The sequence below is a fragment of the Helianthus annuus genome, chromosome 1, assembly GCF_002127325.2.
Source record: "Helianthus annuus cultivar XRQ/B chromosome 1, HanXRQr2.0-SUNRISE, whole genome shotgun sequence".
NCBI lineage: Eukaryota > Viridiplantae > Streptophyta > Magnoliopsida > Asterales > Asteraceae > Helianthus > Helianthus annuus.
The window spans coordinates 56,178,806-56,195,424 of NC_035433.2; the positions used below are offsets into that span (position 1 = coordinate 56,178,806).

A 16,619-nucleotide genomic window follows, 5' to 3' on the forward strand; every position below is an offset into this window, starting at 1 on the left:
TGGCTAAAAGTGTAAAAAGGGCTTAAATATATATCTAAAAACATATATACACTGACACGCATCAAGTTTTTGGCGCCGTTGCCGGGGACACAAGGATTTTAAGAAAGTTAGGAATCAACGGCCTAATCATATTTTTATTTTTCTTTAATTTTTTAGGATTTTTTTTTCTTAGATTTTCAGCTTCTGCAGTGCTCAGCACGGGGCCGTGCCTGGTCGGACACGGGCCGTGCTCAGCAACGTTACTGGCAGTTTTTGTTTTTTAAGTTACAGAAGGCTGACCACGGGGCCGTGCCGGTGCTACACGGGGCCGTGTCCAACTTCCAGTAACTGGGATCTGAAAAACAATCACTGTAATTCCGACCACGGGGCCGTGTTCGCTCAACACGGGGCCGTGGTGAACCTTCTGACCAACGTTCTTTTCTGTTTTTATTGCAGGACTTGGAACCCGACGCCGTCCTCACGCAGTGTATGAGCTCCAGTTCCAATAGAGACATAAAGGAACCGCTAGAAGAACCCGAACGCTTTCTCAGAAAAAGGTTAAAAGCTAAAAACCAAGAGAAGGTTTCGGGTGATCCACCCCCAATGGCGGACCAACGTACCCTTATGGATTATCTACGGCCCACCGTAGGTAATCTAGGCGCCGCTATCAATGCTCCGAATGTCGAAGCCAATAACTTCGAACTTCGACCGCATTTGATACAAATGCTCCAAAACTCAGCAACCTTCCACGGGCTTGCGGACGAGGATCCTCATCTACATATAACTAATTTCTTAGAAATATGTGATACCTTTCGGATCAATGGAGCATCAAACGACGCCATCCGCCTCCGTATGTTTCCATTCTCACTAAAAGACCGAGCGAAAGCTTGGCTCAACACCCTCCCAGCTGGATCGGTAAACACCTGGGATGAACTAGCCCAAAAGTTTCTATATAAGTATTTCCCTCCTTCTAAAACTGCTAAATTAATGGCTGAAATTAATACATACTCACAAGAGGACGGGGAATCCTTATATGAAACATGGGAAAGGTTCAAGGAGCTATTACGCAAGTGTCCCCATCACGGCCTCGCAATATGGCAACAAGTATCCACTTTCTACAATGGATTGTTGCCACACACTAGGCAGACACTTGATTCTAGCTCCGGGGGACTTTTAGGTAATCGACGCCCAAACGAAATATATAATCAGATTGAGGAAATTGCTCAAACCAATTTTCAATGGCACACTCCCCGGGGGAATAAGTCTATTGCCCCGGGCGCCCATAAGGTCGACGAAAGCACCTCTTTACAAGCCCAAATCGAGGCCCTTTCTTCAAAAATAAAAAAATTAGAAATGACAAAAACAGTCTCGGTTATGGCTTGTGAAGGGTGTGGTGGGTCACATGAAAATTGGAGTTGCATGAAAGAAACGGACGATCAACAAGAAATGGTAAACTACATTGATAATAGACCTAGGCCGTCGGGTCCTCCAACGGGAACTTACAACCAAGGATGGCGAAACCACCCAAACCTTGGTTGGAGGGAAACCGGCAATAGTAGTAACCAACAAACCCAACGAACAAACTTTCAGCAATCAAGAAATGAGTCACAAAATTTCACTCAACAACAAGGTGGACGAGAAAGGCTCGAAGATACTATATCTCGCCTCGTCTCTGACACTGATAAGAAAAACTCGGAAAGATTTCTACAATTAGAATCTAATTTTAGGAATCAACAAGCTAGCATTCAAAACATAGAAAAACAAATAAATCAACTAGCACAAAATTTTTCCGAGAGACCGCAAGGCGCATTACCTAGCAATACCGAAACAAACCCAAAGGCGCAAGTTCACCTCATCACACTACGAAACCGCACCGTAGGACCTGCAGAAATACCTCCACCAACGGAAGAAACAATGCCAACACATCTGCAGGAAAAGAACTCTCCCCCATCACCAGAGCCTACCAAGGCTCCTCGAGTTCCGTACCCCGGTAGGTTAATTCGTCAAAAGACCAATGAGCAGTTCGCAAATTCGAAAGTCTGTTAAAACAATTGCATGTCAATATTCCTTTTATCGAAGTCCTAACCCAAATGCCCAAATACTCTAAATTTATGCGGGACTTCCTTACACATAAAAAGAAAATTGAAAATTTGCAATTAGTTAATTTAGGCGAAGAATGCTCTGCCCTCGTACTCAATAAATTACCCCAAAAGAAGATCGATCCCGGAAGTTTCACGATTCCATGCTCAATAGGGGAATCACCCGTTCGCAATGCCTTGGCCGACTTAGGGGCTAGCATTAACCTCATGCCCTCATCGATGTTCAAAAGGCTTGGCTTGGGAACCACGAGCCCTACAAAAATAAGCATACAACTCGCTGATCGATCAGTCAAGTTCCCACAAGGTGTCATCGAGAATGTCTTGGTAAGGGTAAGCAGATTCGTTTATCCAGTTGACTTTGTCATACTCGACATGGAGGAAGACACCGAGGTCCCCCTTATCCTAGGGAGACCCTTCCTTGCCACAGCACAAGCAGTGGTAGACATGAATGACGGGGCACTGACTTTGAGGTATGGGGACGATGAGGTGAAGTTCGGAGTTGGGAAGAAAATAGAGGACGATGACCCAGTCAATTACATGAAGGTTATTGATTCAAGCTTGGATGCCGCTCTCCGACGGTGTAACTTGGGAAGCAAGGCACTCCACTCAGAAGATATATAACCGGGAATCGGGTCTAGCCAAGGACCCTTATAAACGTGGCGCACCACGGAGGCATTCCGCGGATCTATCCTTAGTTTAGTTTAGTTTAATCTTTTAGTTTTTGCAGAATAAAACACACTCATGGTGGTAATGGATGAAAAAGGGAACGAGAAAAATGGAACCATGCACGAAGAACAGAGCAACCCGACAAAAATCTCCATCACAGAAGGCTCAACACGGGCCGTGCCCAACCAACACGGCCCCGTGCTGAGCCCCTGCAGAAAATCACCCAGTTCAGGTAACTGGACACGGGCCGTGTTCAGCGGACACGCCCCCGTGTCCAGGCTTCTGTTTCAATTCTGTAATTTTTGTTACTGGCACTTGACCACGGGGCCGTGCCCGGTGAACACGGGGCCGTGTCCAGGATGCCAGTAACATAAATCTTTGCTTTTTAACACACTTTTATACATTCTAATCAACCAAAAGAAAAAAAAAACTTTATTTTTGGACACATTGAGGACAATGTGTAATTTAAGTGTGGGTGGGATGCTAAAACCTTGAAATTTTGCAAAATCCTAAACACAAGCCTTACACAAAACTCTATTGGAACCGCTAAACACCCCAAATTTTTTTCAAAAACTTTTTCATTTTTTTATTTACTTGTCTTAGTTTAAGTTGGAAATAACAAGTTCTAAAAAGGTTATATTTTTACAAGTTTACAACCGATAGCGTCGTGATAAAAAAAGGAACCAACATAAGAAAATTATGAAACGGTATAACAAGTCTAGTTTAAAATTCGATTATATATGCTTGGTCACATAAAAAACCCATTCCCACAAAAGTGAGTTTTGAGCCTTTATTGAGCATAAAAATACACATATTTAGATTAAATGCTCATTTTTCGTTTCTTGTGTGAATAGCCGCTCGGTTCTTACAAATCTAGAACTTGCCACGACGATACATTCCCGGTCCTTACCAACTTAAACCCAAGTAAGTAAATGATGGAGGCATTAGGACTAACCATTTTTTTTCTTTCAAAACCATTATTTTTCATTTTTTTTTACCTACCCAAAATCCCCCTAGATAGCCCCTTTGAGCCTAAACCTTTCATTTCATTACCCCAAAACCCTTTTTACCCACCAAAAACCTTTTTATTTATTTTTTTTAGTAACAAGTTCGCTTTTTCGTAAACATCGCCTTTTTATGTGACGATTGAAAAAAAAAATAATGAATGATGATGAAGTCAAAAACAAACAAAAGCTATAAAAGCTTGTTTGGAGAAATACTTCAAAATAAAAAGTCACTAAAAACAAGGTACTTCACGAAAACCGACGCTTGTTACGATTTTCGCCCTTTTTACTAACCACTAACCAACCACCCACCTTTAAACCCAAGCCTTCACCCAAAAGTCCTCTTGATATTTACAAAGGTAAAAAGTTAAAAAGGAGGAGGATTGATTGCTTGGCAAGCCTATGGAAGACGTAAGTTCCGTGCCGCTCTCGAGTGATTCACTAAAATATACACCTTCGGCCGAGTGTTGAGTGATCTCCCGTGAGGTATGTGAACTTGTATATAAATGGAATTTTAATAAGGCATGCTATGCCCAAATAAGTAATTTATCTTATGAAAAGTTCAAAATAAATCATAACGAATAGGATTGTAAATAAATAAAAATAAAACCGATAAAAACCTTGGATTCCCGACACTCTATGACAAGCTAAAAAAAAAAAAAAAAAACTTCTCTTCTACCTATTCCATTTGGGAGTGTAAGCCACATTTAAAGAGTTTTGCTTGAGGACAAGCAAAAGTTCAAGTGTGGGGGTATTTGATGTGTGTAAAATGCAACATATAAATCACATCAATTAAGGCATAAAACTAACCCTTTTTAAGTACTAATGTTGGAAAAAGAGTGTTTTTGTCTTCCTTTTGTATTTTCAGGATGAAATGAGCTCAAAATCACAAAAGAAGCAAAAAGACAGCTAATTCTACCATAAATACAAGAAAAGGAACAAAAGTGGACTGCCCGGACCCTCAACGGCATCTCCCAAGGCAAAGGAGAAGAAACAGAGTCTGAACACGCCCCGTGTCCAGCGAACACGGGGGCGTGCCCAGGAAGCAGCAGAAAAGACAAACCAGTAGAAGCTTCCATTGCCCACCACGGGGCCGTGTCCAGCGGGCACGGGGGCGTGGTGAAAGTACAGCAGGCACATTAATTGTAATTCGCAATTACAATTATTGAGGAGAGAGAGTGTCAGGCGGGCACGGGGCCGTGTCCAGCGGACACGGGGCCGTGTCCAGCCTTCTGTTCAGCCTATAAATAGAGGAGCTTGGCTTCATTCTCTCTCATCCCTTGGCACACCACCTCTCTCACACCTCATCCACCACCCACCACCACCATAACACCATCATCCACCACCATCATCCATTGTCCATCGTAGAGTGTGTGAGTCGTCTCGGGATCCAAGATTGATCGTAAGAGTTCTTGACAATCAAGGCCATGTTTGCCTAAGTCTCTTACATCACTTGGTGAAGACAAGTGTTTAGTATAATACTTTTTATTTTTAATCTTTTGCACTTTTTATTTGGTTTTGTATTAATGACTTTAATAACTAGTTACTTATGTTGAAGGTGATCTTTCCTTATCGTTTGTCCGTGGTGTCTTGGCATTATTTTACTGTCTATATAAAATAAAAGATTTTCACCATTCATATCTCCACGGTCTATATGGAGGTATGTTGGCTACCTGGTCGGGGGTTAAGGGAACGGTTTGGTAAGGGTCTTGCCCTTGTTCAGCGTTTAGAGGTCCTGCTTGGGACCTGGGTCAAATTTAGTAGGATCTCCTTCAATGCCCATAGGTATTGGATGGCGGGGATCCAAACTCTTTGACCCCCTCATAAGTTAACTACTATTAATACTATAACCCGGCTATTTAGGACTGTATCCCTGCTGACTCAGACTACTTAGCCGAGGGTAACGTCACCGCCAAAAGCGGGGCCTATCATAATTTGCATTAATAACTTAATTCATTATCTTTCAATAATCCGACCCTTTAGGATTGTATCCTTGCTGACTCAAACTACTGGGTTGAGGGTAACGTCGCCTTCAAAAGAGGGGCCTACTACAATAACTAAGATAATCTCTTAAACAAGTGCAAAAGTGCGAAAATAATCAAAGGTTATACTAATACACGTGTCGGATCCAAGTGATTCATCTTGTCTATCTGTTTTTATTTTATTTTTATTTTCAGCATTTAGTTAGTTTTTATTTTCTTAGTTTAAAACATTTTTCTAACCTTTTTGATTTGATTAGACGTTGAGGATAAACCGGTATTAAAAGCTCTTGTGTCCTTGGACGACCTCGGTATCTTACCAACACTATACTATGTCCACGATGGGTGCACTTGCCCATTTGTGTGTTTAGTGTTAGTGAATATCGTGTTTTATAAATTTAAAACTTGGCTAAAAGTGTAAAAAGGGCTTAAATATATATCTAAAAACATATATACACTGACACACATCAAATGATATTCGATAATTTACACATATTTTAGTCCCCCATTTTATCCCCATTTTATGTGTTTTCGGCCGTAAAACCGTCATTCGGATACTTAACCATGTATACTTTTGTTTACAGGCCTAAAACAGCATACCAGACAAGATGATAGTGAAAACGAGGACTTTCAGGACGAAACGACAAAGCTGCGGACATTCTGTTAGAATTCTGACCTGGGCAAGTGGAACGGTTGTGCGACCTAATGCACGACCGTGCATCTCCGACAAATGCAGCCCAGTCCGGCAGTGAACGTGGGTGCAACTCGACGTGCAAGCATATCCGGTAATGCACGGGCGTGCGTTCGATTGCACCCCGTGCGGATCCGATGTTCAGTCAAAGCCCGACAATGCACGACAAGTGCAGCAGTCCGTGCAACATGATCCCGAAAATGCACGATCATTCCCCAGGAAGAACGGTCGTGCGAGACCGAAGACCAGTCAACTCTGCTGATGTCATGAACAGTAACTCCAATAATTCAAAAAGTGAACGGTCGTGCGATCGGTGCACGACCGTGCGACATCGAAAATATATAAAAAACTTGCAGAAACATTCTGCTCGTAACTCTGGACATTTTGGGAGCGATTCTGGCGATTTTCAGGCTCCGGAGGCTTCTGCTGTCACCCGGATTCAAGCCACATTATGCCGATAAGCTTTGTTATCTTCCAGATTCTTAATCTTATGCTTGTTTATGGTTTGGTTTTCTAATCTTTCCAGAATTTTGTTAATCTTTCAAGCATTTAGATTAATATTTATGTATTATTTTAGCCTTTGGGCAAAAACACAACAATCCCCTGCTTGATTATAGCCATTTGTATGTTAATCTTTGTTTGTAATGACATTTGGAAGTATTTTCTATGTTAATCTTTGATGATTAGTTTGCAACCTTGTTATTGATATTTATTTCTTGATTATAAGTAATTGTGTTGGATGATTGGTACTTGGTTAGTTGAGATAGTTGAAAAATGAAGCTTAATTAATCATGTATTAGTAAACTTTAAACTTGGTTAACTAGTTTAGCTTGGTTAAAATGTGGGCACCATGATACTAGAAATGGTTGGTGGTTTAATAACATGTAATTATTATTAATCAAGAAAGCTTGCCGTCACGTAAGGACCTTAACGGGTTAAATGGTGTTATTATGAATTCTTGCCATGATTTGTTAGCTTAGTTAGTAGTTTAGGCCAAAATTGCTATCTTGGTGAATTTATGTGCAAGATTTGTAAAATGAACTCGGTTGTGATTTAATCTAGTTTATGCTTGTCTTGGTGGTTGCATTGTGTTTATCGGTGTCGCTTTCCTTGTTTAAGTGAGGTTAGAAAACTCCTAACGGATGACTAACTTATTTTTAAGAGATTTTCATAGACGTTTATCAATTGCACGTTAAAGAACAATTTTAGGTGGTTAAAGTGTGTTTATCGTTTTAGCTTTCCGAATGATTGTCATGTTAGGATTCCCGAAAGGGATACTAATTGTCTTAAAAATGGAAAATTGACCGAATGCTTCTAGTGCCAAAACCGACTTAGTTGACATGCTGTGGTTGTGTATTAAGCAAGGCTATTTATCTATTTTAGTATTTGAAATCTACTATGTTTTATAAGTATTTGTTTATGCTTATTTTAGTTTATTAAAAATTAAACAACTTATTTTTTTACCGGTAGTTTAGTGACAAAGGTCTAGTATTATTTCTCCGCCCATTTCATTGGATCGATACTTGGTTCTTACCGATACTTTACTACATATATGACGGGGTACACTTGCCTCTTTCGTGTGTGTTTTAATGTAAAAGTAATAATCACTTTTATAAATTTAAAACCAAATCGTGTGTAATTTCATTGTAATAAATATGTGTAGTCGCGCACACGTCAAGTTTTTGGTGCCGTTGCCGGGAAAGTGGCGAGTTTTAGGAACGACCCGAGTCATTGTTTTATCGGTGTATATACTTGTTAGTATTTGTGAATATTTTCTTGATTATTTATTTGTTTATTTATTTGTTAATATTTCTTGATTATTTTGTACACTTGTAAATTTTTGTTCCAATTATTTGTTCTAATCCGGATTTATTTATTCATGTATTCTTTGAGTTTTCGGCCCTTAAAAATCATTTTTATACTAGCCGATTCGATTATTTTCATTGCTTTAATTTTTATAAAATTTCGGGCCTATTTTCGGATTTTTGTAAATTTTTCAGCCCATTTAGAATAATATTCTGTTTCTTTTCAGCCAAAAAAAAGCATTATTATATTAATAAAATATTCATTGTGTCAAATTTTCGTTTGCAAGTTGATGTCCTCAACTCCCGTGCCCACTGTTGCTGAGTCGACTGACGAACCAGCGCATAATCTTAGGAGGAGTAAGAGGCTGCGAGAAAGGTCACGTGTTATTGCACAACGCATTGCAAACGCGATTGATGAGCCGGTGATACTCTCTGAAGACGAAAGCTCAGGGGACGAAGAAAGAGTCATCATGGCGGACGATGAGCGACCTTTGAATGAGACGAATCAGCCCGGAAGGGCATGCCTGGAGCCGAGTATCCTTCAGCCTACTATAGATGCACCTACTTTTGAAATTAGATCTAGTATTATTAATATGGTGCAGAATTCAGTACAGTTTGACGGGCGTGAGCATGAGGATCCCGGGAGGCATATCGCTGCTTTTCTTGCTATTTGTTCGACATTTAGGATTACAGGTGTTTCGGAGGATGCAATTCGGTTGAGATTGTTTCCTTTCTCGTTGCGTGACAAAGCTAGAGCTTGGCTTATGTCACTTCCAGCCGGGTCCATCAGGACCTGGAATCAGTTGGCGGAGCAGTTCATGCAGAAATATTTTCCACCTGAGAAAACAAACAAGCTAGGGAACCGGATTGTTTCCTTTCGCCAGGACGAGGGAGAGTCGTTGCACGCGACTGGGAGAGATTTAAAGATCTGTTGATTGATGTTCCACATCATGGCTTCTCCAAGAGACAGCTGGTTTTAACGTTCTATCAGGGGCTCAGTTACCACACACAGGAGCGATTAGACGTGAACGCAGGAGGCGATCTAGGAACTAAGACGCCTACTGAAGCGTATGATATCATAGAAAAAGCTGCGTTGAAATCCAGCTCACGTAGGGAAGGAGATAGAGGCCGGTCATCATCATCATCATCATCATCTCACGCAGGAGCACACGAGGTGGATGACTACACGGCCATTACTGCACAAATATCAGCTCTTGCAGCAAAATTCGATAAGTCCCAGATGATTGCACAAGCTGGTTCGGGATGTGACCAGTGTGGAGTGTCACATGAGCCTGGTGCATGCTTTTAGGGAGTCGTGTATGAGGGCCACGAAGAAGTGGATTTTGTGGGTAATCAGGTGAGGCCGCAGAACAACCCGTACAACAATACCTATAATCCCGGATGGAGAAGTCACCCAAATTTTGGGTGGCGAGGGAATACAGGTAATCAAAACCCATTGGGGTTCACTCAGCGTGCTCCAGCGCCACAGCAGGGTCAGCAGTTCCAGCAATACAACCAACCTTACCAGCAACGTCCATATTCGTATCAGAATCAGGGCACTGGGAGTAGCTCCCAGCAGCAGGCCCCTAAGTCTAGTTCCAAGCTGGAGGATATGATGGCTCAGCTTCTTTCTAGCTCCAAAAAAACGATACCAACAAAGCGAAGATCGTTTTCTAGCTAACGAGGGAGAAATGAGGAGTCAGAAAGCCTCGATTCAGAATATCGAGAATTAGGTTGGTCAGCTGGCGCAGATGATGTCTAAAAGGCCCCCAGGTGGTCTTCCGGGTAATACAGAACCAAACCCGGGCGGGCATGTTGTAACAACTCTCATTAAAATTTATAATTAGAATGATAATTAGTCAATAAGGAAACCCTAATTGAGACACCCAAGTAATTCCGCACTAACCCTAAAATTTTCGGAACAATCGGAATCAGGATCAGGGCCCCTAAAACTCGGGGGGGGGGGGGGGGGTAAACCCTAGTTGATAATTATCAACAAAATTGCGTTGTACATACTGAAATTCGATTTTTGTTGATTCATCAAGCCTATACCACTGACTAGGCTACTCTACAAATTAGACCGCACCCTTAAAGACCGTAAGGGTTACGGTTTACGGTCCGTAAGCGAGGCTATTTTCTGGCTATAAATAGCCGACCTTGGGACTTGAAATTAGAAGTTGAAACGACGCAAAGTTGTTGTCTGTACGTCGAATTAGCACTAAATTACTACAAATAAACACACACTGCACTCGAATCGCTGCCGCAAAACAGGGTAATTACTCGATCGCTATTACGATTCATTTTCCGAGATCAATATATCCAAAGAATGTTTAAGTGCCGCCCACATTGGGTTATACTTTGTCGTTCGTCGTTAAATCGATGAATGTTTAAGTATTGCACTTTGTCGTTCATTGTGAGAATTTGATTTCGTGAGTTATCGTGACTGCTGTATTGATCACTAACCCAGTTTTGTGTGCATTATTATTGAAATTAGGTTAACCAGGCTAAATCATATTGTATCCGTATTAAATCTGCAATGTGAGTCATTCTCTTTTTATCAAATGTTTTACAATACTCCAAATTATTTTCAGAATTATGATTACAGTGATTAAGTTGATGTAATCACCAAATTACAGCCAGTATGTGGGGTATTGTGCACATTACTACTGTTTTTATCACTTTAGGTGGGCGAACCTAAAATTTAGTGATACGTCATTCATTGGGGCAGCCAATGGTGATATGACCACTGTCACAGATCCGGTCGAGTGACAAATACTGTGGGTAGTTGGTTGATATCAGAAACATATGTAAAAGATCTTAATACTGTGAATTATAACAAATGTGTCATTTTCAGTAAACTGAATGATTCACTCAGTATTTCCCCGCTGACAAAACCTTTTTCAAACATGTTTCAGGTGATCTACTGTAATTCAGGAAAAGTGCCGGGGAGCATTTCAAGCTTAAGATAGTGGCTCAGTATAAAATAAAGAAATATGTTTTGAAATAAAGATTTATCAGAAAAATCTTATTATTGTAATTATCGGGGTTTTATCCCGAGTTGTGAAATAAAATAATCGGGAAAAGTTTTTAGCTTTATAACGATCCTGATGTTAACATTCCGCTGCTAAAATCACATAAACAAATATCACGGGATTTCTGTCCCGCGGCTCCTGAAACGGGTCAAACCGGGTCGGGGCCCGTGACAGAAATAAGGTGGTATCAGAGCCACTGAGTTAAGCTAATTAAGTATTTAACAGATACTTAATTTTTCCTGATTACTATTATGTGATTATGTGTTTTATTAAACTGACTATTTGTTAGTTACAGTATGGGTAAGCAAAAGTTGCAAGATATCTATCTTAAATTAGATAGGTCAGTCTATGAAGAGGGAAGTTCATCCAAAACCAAATTTTCAAAGCTCCCTACAATTCCTGAAGAAGGAATATTTGTGCGAAAAGCACAATATGAGAAACCGCTTTCTCCTAGAAAAAGGAGTATGATTATTAAGAAAAGTAAAGAGCAAATCCGGGAAAAGAGAATTAAAAAGGAAACCCAGGAGTTAATCAATAAATCACCTTGGGAAGATAAGCTAGATGAGAAATGGGCAAATTTATATATGCTAGCCACTGTAGCAGAACATGCAAATCTTTAAATACCCTAAGTCTAGTAATAACACTTCTCAGTAAATAAATAAATAAATCTGAGTGTGTTCTTTCCTGTTATTTTGTACAAATAGTGTGTAATAAAACTTCGATGTTTATTTGTTAAACTTTGTTCCAAAGTTTTAACTTAGCATTTTTGTGCATTTTGCATATATGCTACACAGCATGAGCGAGATATCTGAAGCTTTTCAGAACCTCAATCTTTACCCAGTGAATATAGAAGTTTCCCAAGAGTTTACTGGATACTTTGCTGATGTGGACCAACCTGTAGAATTCCATGCTCCACCTTTGACAAAGCCAAAACGAAAGAAAAAGAAGAATTACGTGTGGGGACATCGTATCCGTAGGAAAAAGCCAGTCCCGAAACTTCCTAAAACAAATAATCCTTTAGAAATAGCAAAAGAAACTGGTAAACAGCCGGAAATGGAAATTGAAGTTAAGAAAGATTCTAGGCAAATGGAGATACAGTTTGAGGAATATTCTAAAGAAATAGAAATGGAAGTAGGACAAGGTTCTAGACCAACTCAGATAGAGATCGGAGAGAGCTCCAATCGAAATCAGGGAACAACTTTTCAAGATGAAATAGATTTTCTATTAGAAAGCTGTGAGACTATTCAACCTGTCAATACTAATATTTTTACCTATCCTATCGAAAATCCAATCCCTATGAATTTTGCACCAGCAATCCCAGAACCAATAGTCCACGCTCAAGCTATAGAAATGGAAGAATGGTGGACGAATGATTGGCAATTTCAAAATATTGTCAACGACCCTTATTCATTCCTTCCGCAATTTGATCCAGAACCCCTACCTAATCCACCAATGAGCACTGAGAATATGGCTGAACTTCGTCATTTCGGTGAAGAGTTGATGGATGCAGGGAATAGAATCAGGGAGATAGGGGGACAGATTGCCAGGAAATATGATGAAAGGGAAATGCGTTTTTAGAACAACAAATGGTGAGGGATAGGAGGATGGTAAAACTATAGTTGTGTAATAGTATATAGTGAAATCAGTCTGTAACATAACTCCGAATAAAACTTTGTAAAATATTGGTGTGTAGTGATGCATACTATAACGGATATGAAATGGAATCGAGAAATCGATAATTTTGACTATACGTGTATTATAAATTGTCTGATTGTTTATGTATGATTACTATTTATCAAATACTAATAAAAATTATTATATATTATCAGATGGCAAATAGTGGTAATGAACCAGTAAATGAGGTTAATCAGTCGGAGCAACATCCAGGGGATCAATATACAGGGCCGGTTTTGGGCCTGTGCGGGAGGTGCCACCGCACAGGGCCCAAAATACCTAGAGGCCCAAAATTGTTTAAAATATATAAATATATATAATTAGTGTGGAAAGTATAAACAAATTTACCATGTGCTTCAGTGGATGTGGCTACTTATTATTAAATCGGTAATCGCGGGTTCGAATCCCACGCTTGTCAATTTTTTAATCTTATTTTCTTTATGTAAATGTTATGTTTTTCTTTGGCCTTAAGGCTGATTATAAAACAAGGGAAAAGGCCCCATATAGCCACATTTAAATTTGGGCCTCAATAAATTTGTAAACTTCTTCAATTTTTTTCCTTCTCATTTAACCATTTATATAATAAACTTTACATGTTTTCTTGTTTAAATTTGTAGGTTTCTAATTTCTTATTTAACCATCTACAATATAAACTTAGAAGAACTCAATATCTTGCTCAATTTATCTTTTTTTTTTGTATGAAAAGATTTGTGTTGCCAAATTAGTTTGGATATGTTTACACATATTACAGTTCTTTTTGCGTAAAGGATTCAAGTGTTTGTTATTTTTGCTTATCCGGGGAGTGTTGAAACTAATGTTATGTGTATTAATTTATTTGTAACATAAAACTAGGATTTATTGTTTTTAATCGATGCTAGCATTCACTCTATGAACATGGATAATTATGGTACATTGAAATATAGAGAAGAAATGGCATGAATTATAAATACTTGATCGAGAACTTTACTTTCAAAATGCTAAAAAAGGCTCATGATTCGCTTAAGTAAGTAATTTTGTTCATTTTGCTACACTACTTTTGTTTTGTTTATTTTACAATAATTATCATCATATTGTGGTTTTTTATATATGATTAATGAGTTTATAATATAGGAAAGGGGCCCAAAATTTTTTGTCTCGCACGGGGCCCAAAAGTTTTTTATCTTTTTCGGAGACGGCCCTGTCAATATATGACTAGACAAGATATTGAAAATATTGTTGCTCAAGGGATAGCCAATGCTATTCCAGCATTTGTTGCTGCTGTAAAAAGTCCAATCGAACCGCAACATATCATTCCTAGTAAACGTACTACTGAAGATAACTTCAGTAATAGTATAAACGGTGGCCATAATCATGTTAATCATGATAATGAATCCCAGCACACGCCGCTTCCTAAGAAACGGAAGGCTGCAACACCTGGTTGCACTTTCAAAGAATTCTTTGCTTGTAAACCCACTGAATTTGCAGGCAATGAAGGGGTAACTGCATCACTGCGTTGGTTAGAGAAAACTGAAGCAGTAATTGCAATAAGTAAGTGTGCCAAAGATGATCAGGTCATGTACGCATCAAATCTGTTTAAAGAAGAAGCACTCGAATGGTGGAACACTGTGTTACAAGCTAAAGGAAGAGATAGGGCTTATGCTATGACTTGGGAAGAATTTAAGAATCTCGTAGAAAGAAAATTCTGTCCTGAGTATGAAAAGGAACAAATGGCAAATAAGTTCCTAACTCATCGGATGTTAGGTGTGGATTGTCGTGGTTATACTTCGACATTCTTCGAATATGCTAGAGTGGTACCTAACCTGGCTTCGCCAGAACCGGTACTCATTTCTCGCTATATTTGGGGATTAATTAGCGAAATTCGCAATATCGTTAAGGCTGCGAGACCTCGCACTATTGACGATGCAGTAGAATTAGCTAACACCCTAACTGATGAACTGATACGTACAAGAGATGAAGATAGGAAGAAGGAACTAGCTCAGAAAATTACCCAAGGATTTAGAGTGGGTAATAGTAGGAATTTCAAGAAAAGAGGAACAGGGCAATCCTTAACTTTGCCATTCTGCAAAATTTGCAAAAAGAATCATTTTGGAAAATGTAACAAACTTTGCAATTTTTGCAAAACGATAGGACATCGTGAAGAAAACTGCAGGAAGAAATCCATAATTTGTTACAATTGTGGAGAAGCCGGACATTTCAAAACAGAATGTCCTAAGTTAGCCAACCCAGTAGACAACAAACCCAAAGCGACCGAAGGAGCTACTAAGAAGAATGCCAGAGCATTCCAGCTAACCACTCAAGAAGCAGAGCTCATTCCGGACGTCATCGCCGGTACGTTTCTAGTTCACAACGTTTATGCAAAAGTATTATTTGACTCTGGTGCAAACCAAAGTTTTATAAATACTTCATTCTGTCAAGCTCTTAAGTTACTCTTAACTACCGTTAGGCAGATTTTTACAGTCGAAACCGCAGATGGGAATTCAGTAAAAATCAATCAGGTTTTGCAAAAAGTAGAAATAGAACTCTCAGGTCATAAATTTGCTGCAAATCTATTGCCTATGAAAGTAGCTGAATTTGATGTTGTGTTAGGAATGGATTGGTTAATAGCCAACCATGCTCAAATCATTTGTGATAGAAACTCTATAGAAATTCAATCACCTACTGGGAAAGTAATCATGATTATAGGAGATAAACCTCGAAAGCCGCTGAAGTTCATATCAGTAATGAAAGTTGCTAATTATGAACGGAAACAAGGAATAGTATATATGATTTCAGTAATCATTTGTACTAAAGGAAAAGAACTTAAGGAAATTCCTGTAGTCTCAGAATACCCAGATGTATTTCCGGAAGATTTACCTGGGTTACCACCAGATAGGGAGGTAGAATTTAGGATTCATCTAATTCCAGGAACTACACCGATAGCCAAGGCACCCTATCGATTAGCTCCTACCGAAATGCTAGAATTGAAAAAGCAATTAGATGAATTACTAAGCAAAGGATTTATACAACCTAGTTCATCCCCTTGGGGTGCACCAGTGTTGTTTGTGAAAAAGAAAGATGGATTGATGAGAATGTGTATCGATTATAGAGAGCTGAATAAGGTTACAATTAAGAATCGATACCCATTACCTAGGATTGATGATCTTTTTGATCAATTACAAGGCGCTAAATATTTTTCTAAGATAGACTTGCGCTCCGGATATCATCAATTAAAGGTTCAAGAAGAAGACATACCTAAAACTGCTTTTAGAACTAGGTATGGACATTATGAGTTTACAGTCATGCCCTTTGGATTAACTAATGCACCTGCAGCATTTATGGACATGATGAACAGGATCTGTAAACCATATTTGGATAAATTTGTAACTGTTTTCATAGACGATATACTTATTTATTCAAAAAGTCAGGTCGAACATTGTCAGCACTTGCATGCACTCTTAACTTTGTTAAGAAAAGAAAAGTTGTACGCTAAATTCTCGAAGTGTGAATTTTGGCTACAAGAAGTGCAATTTTTAGGACACATGGTGAAGCACGAAGGTATTCACGTAGATCCTGCTAAGATAGAAGCAATTACCAATTGGAAGGTTCCGCAAACTGCAATGGAAATTAGAAGTTTTATAGGATTAGCTGGATATTATAGACGGTTTATTAAGGATTTTTCCAAGATAGCTATACCATTAACTAAGCTAACCT

General features: G+C 39.2%; 1 non-coding gene across 1 annotated transcript; it reads right to left on the minus strand.

Moving 5' to 3' along the window:
• Positions 1-960: 960 nt before the first annotated feature.
• Positions 961-1,067, minus strand: LOC118482938. Its single transcript, XR_004869275.1, has one exon. It is a non-coding gene; the product is annotated as a small nucleolar RNA R71 (small nucleolar RNA).
• Between the last annotated feature and the right edge of the window lie 15,552 nt (positions 1,068-16,619).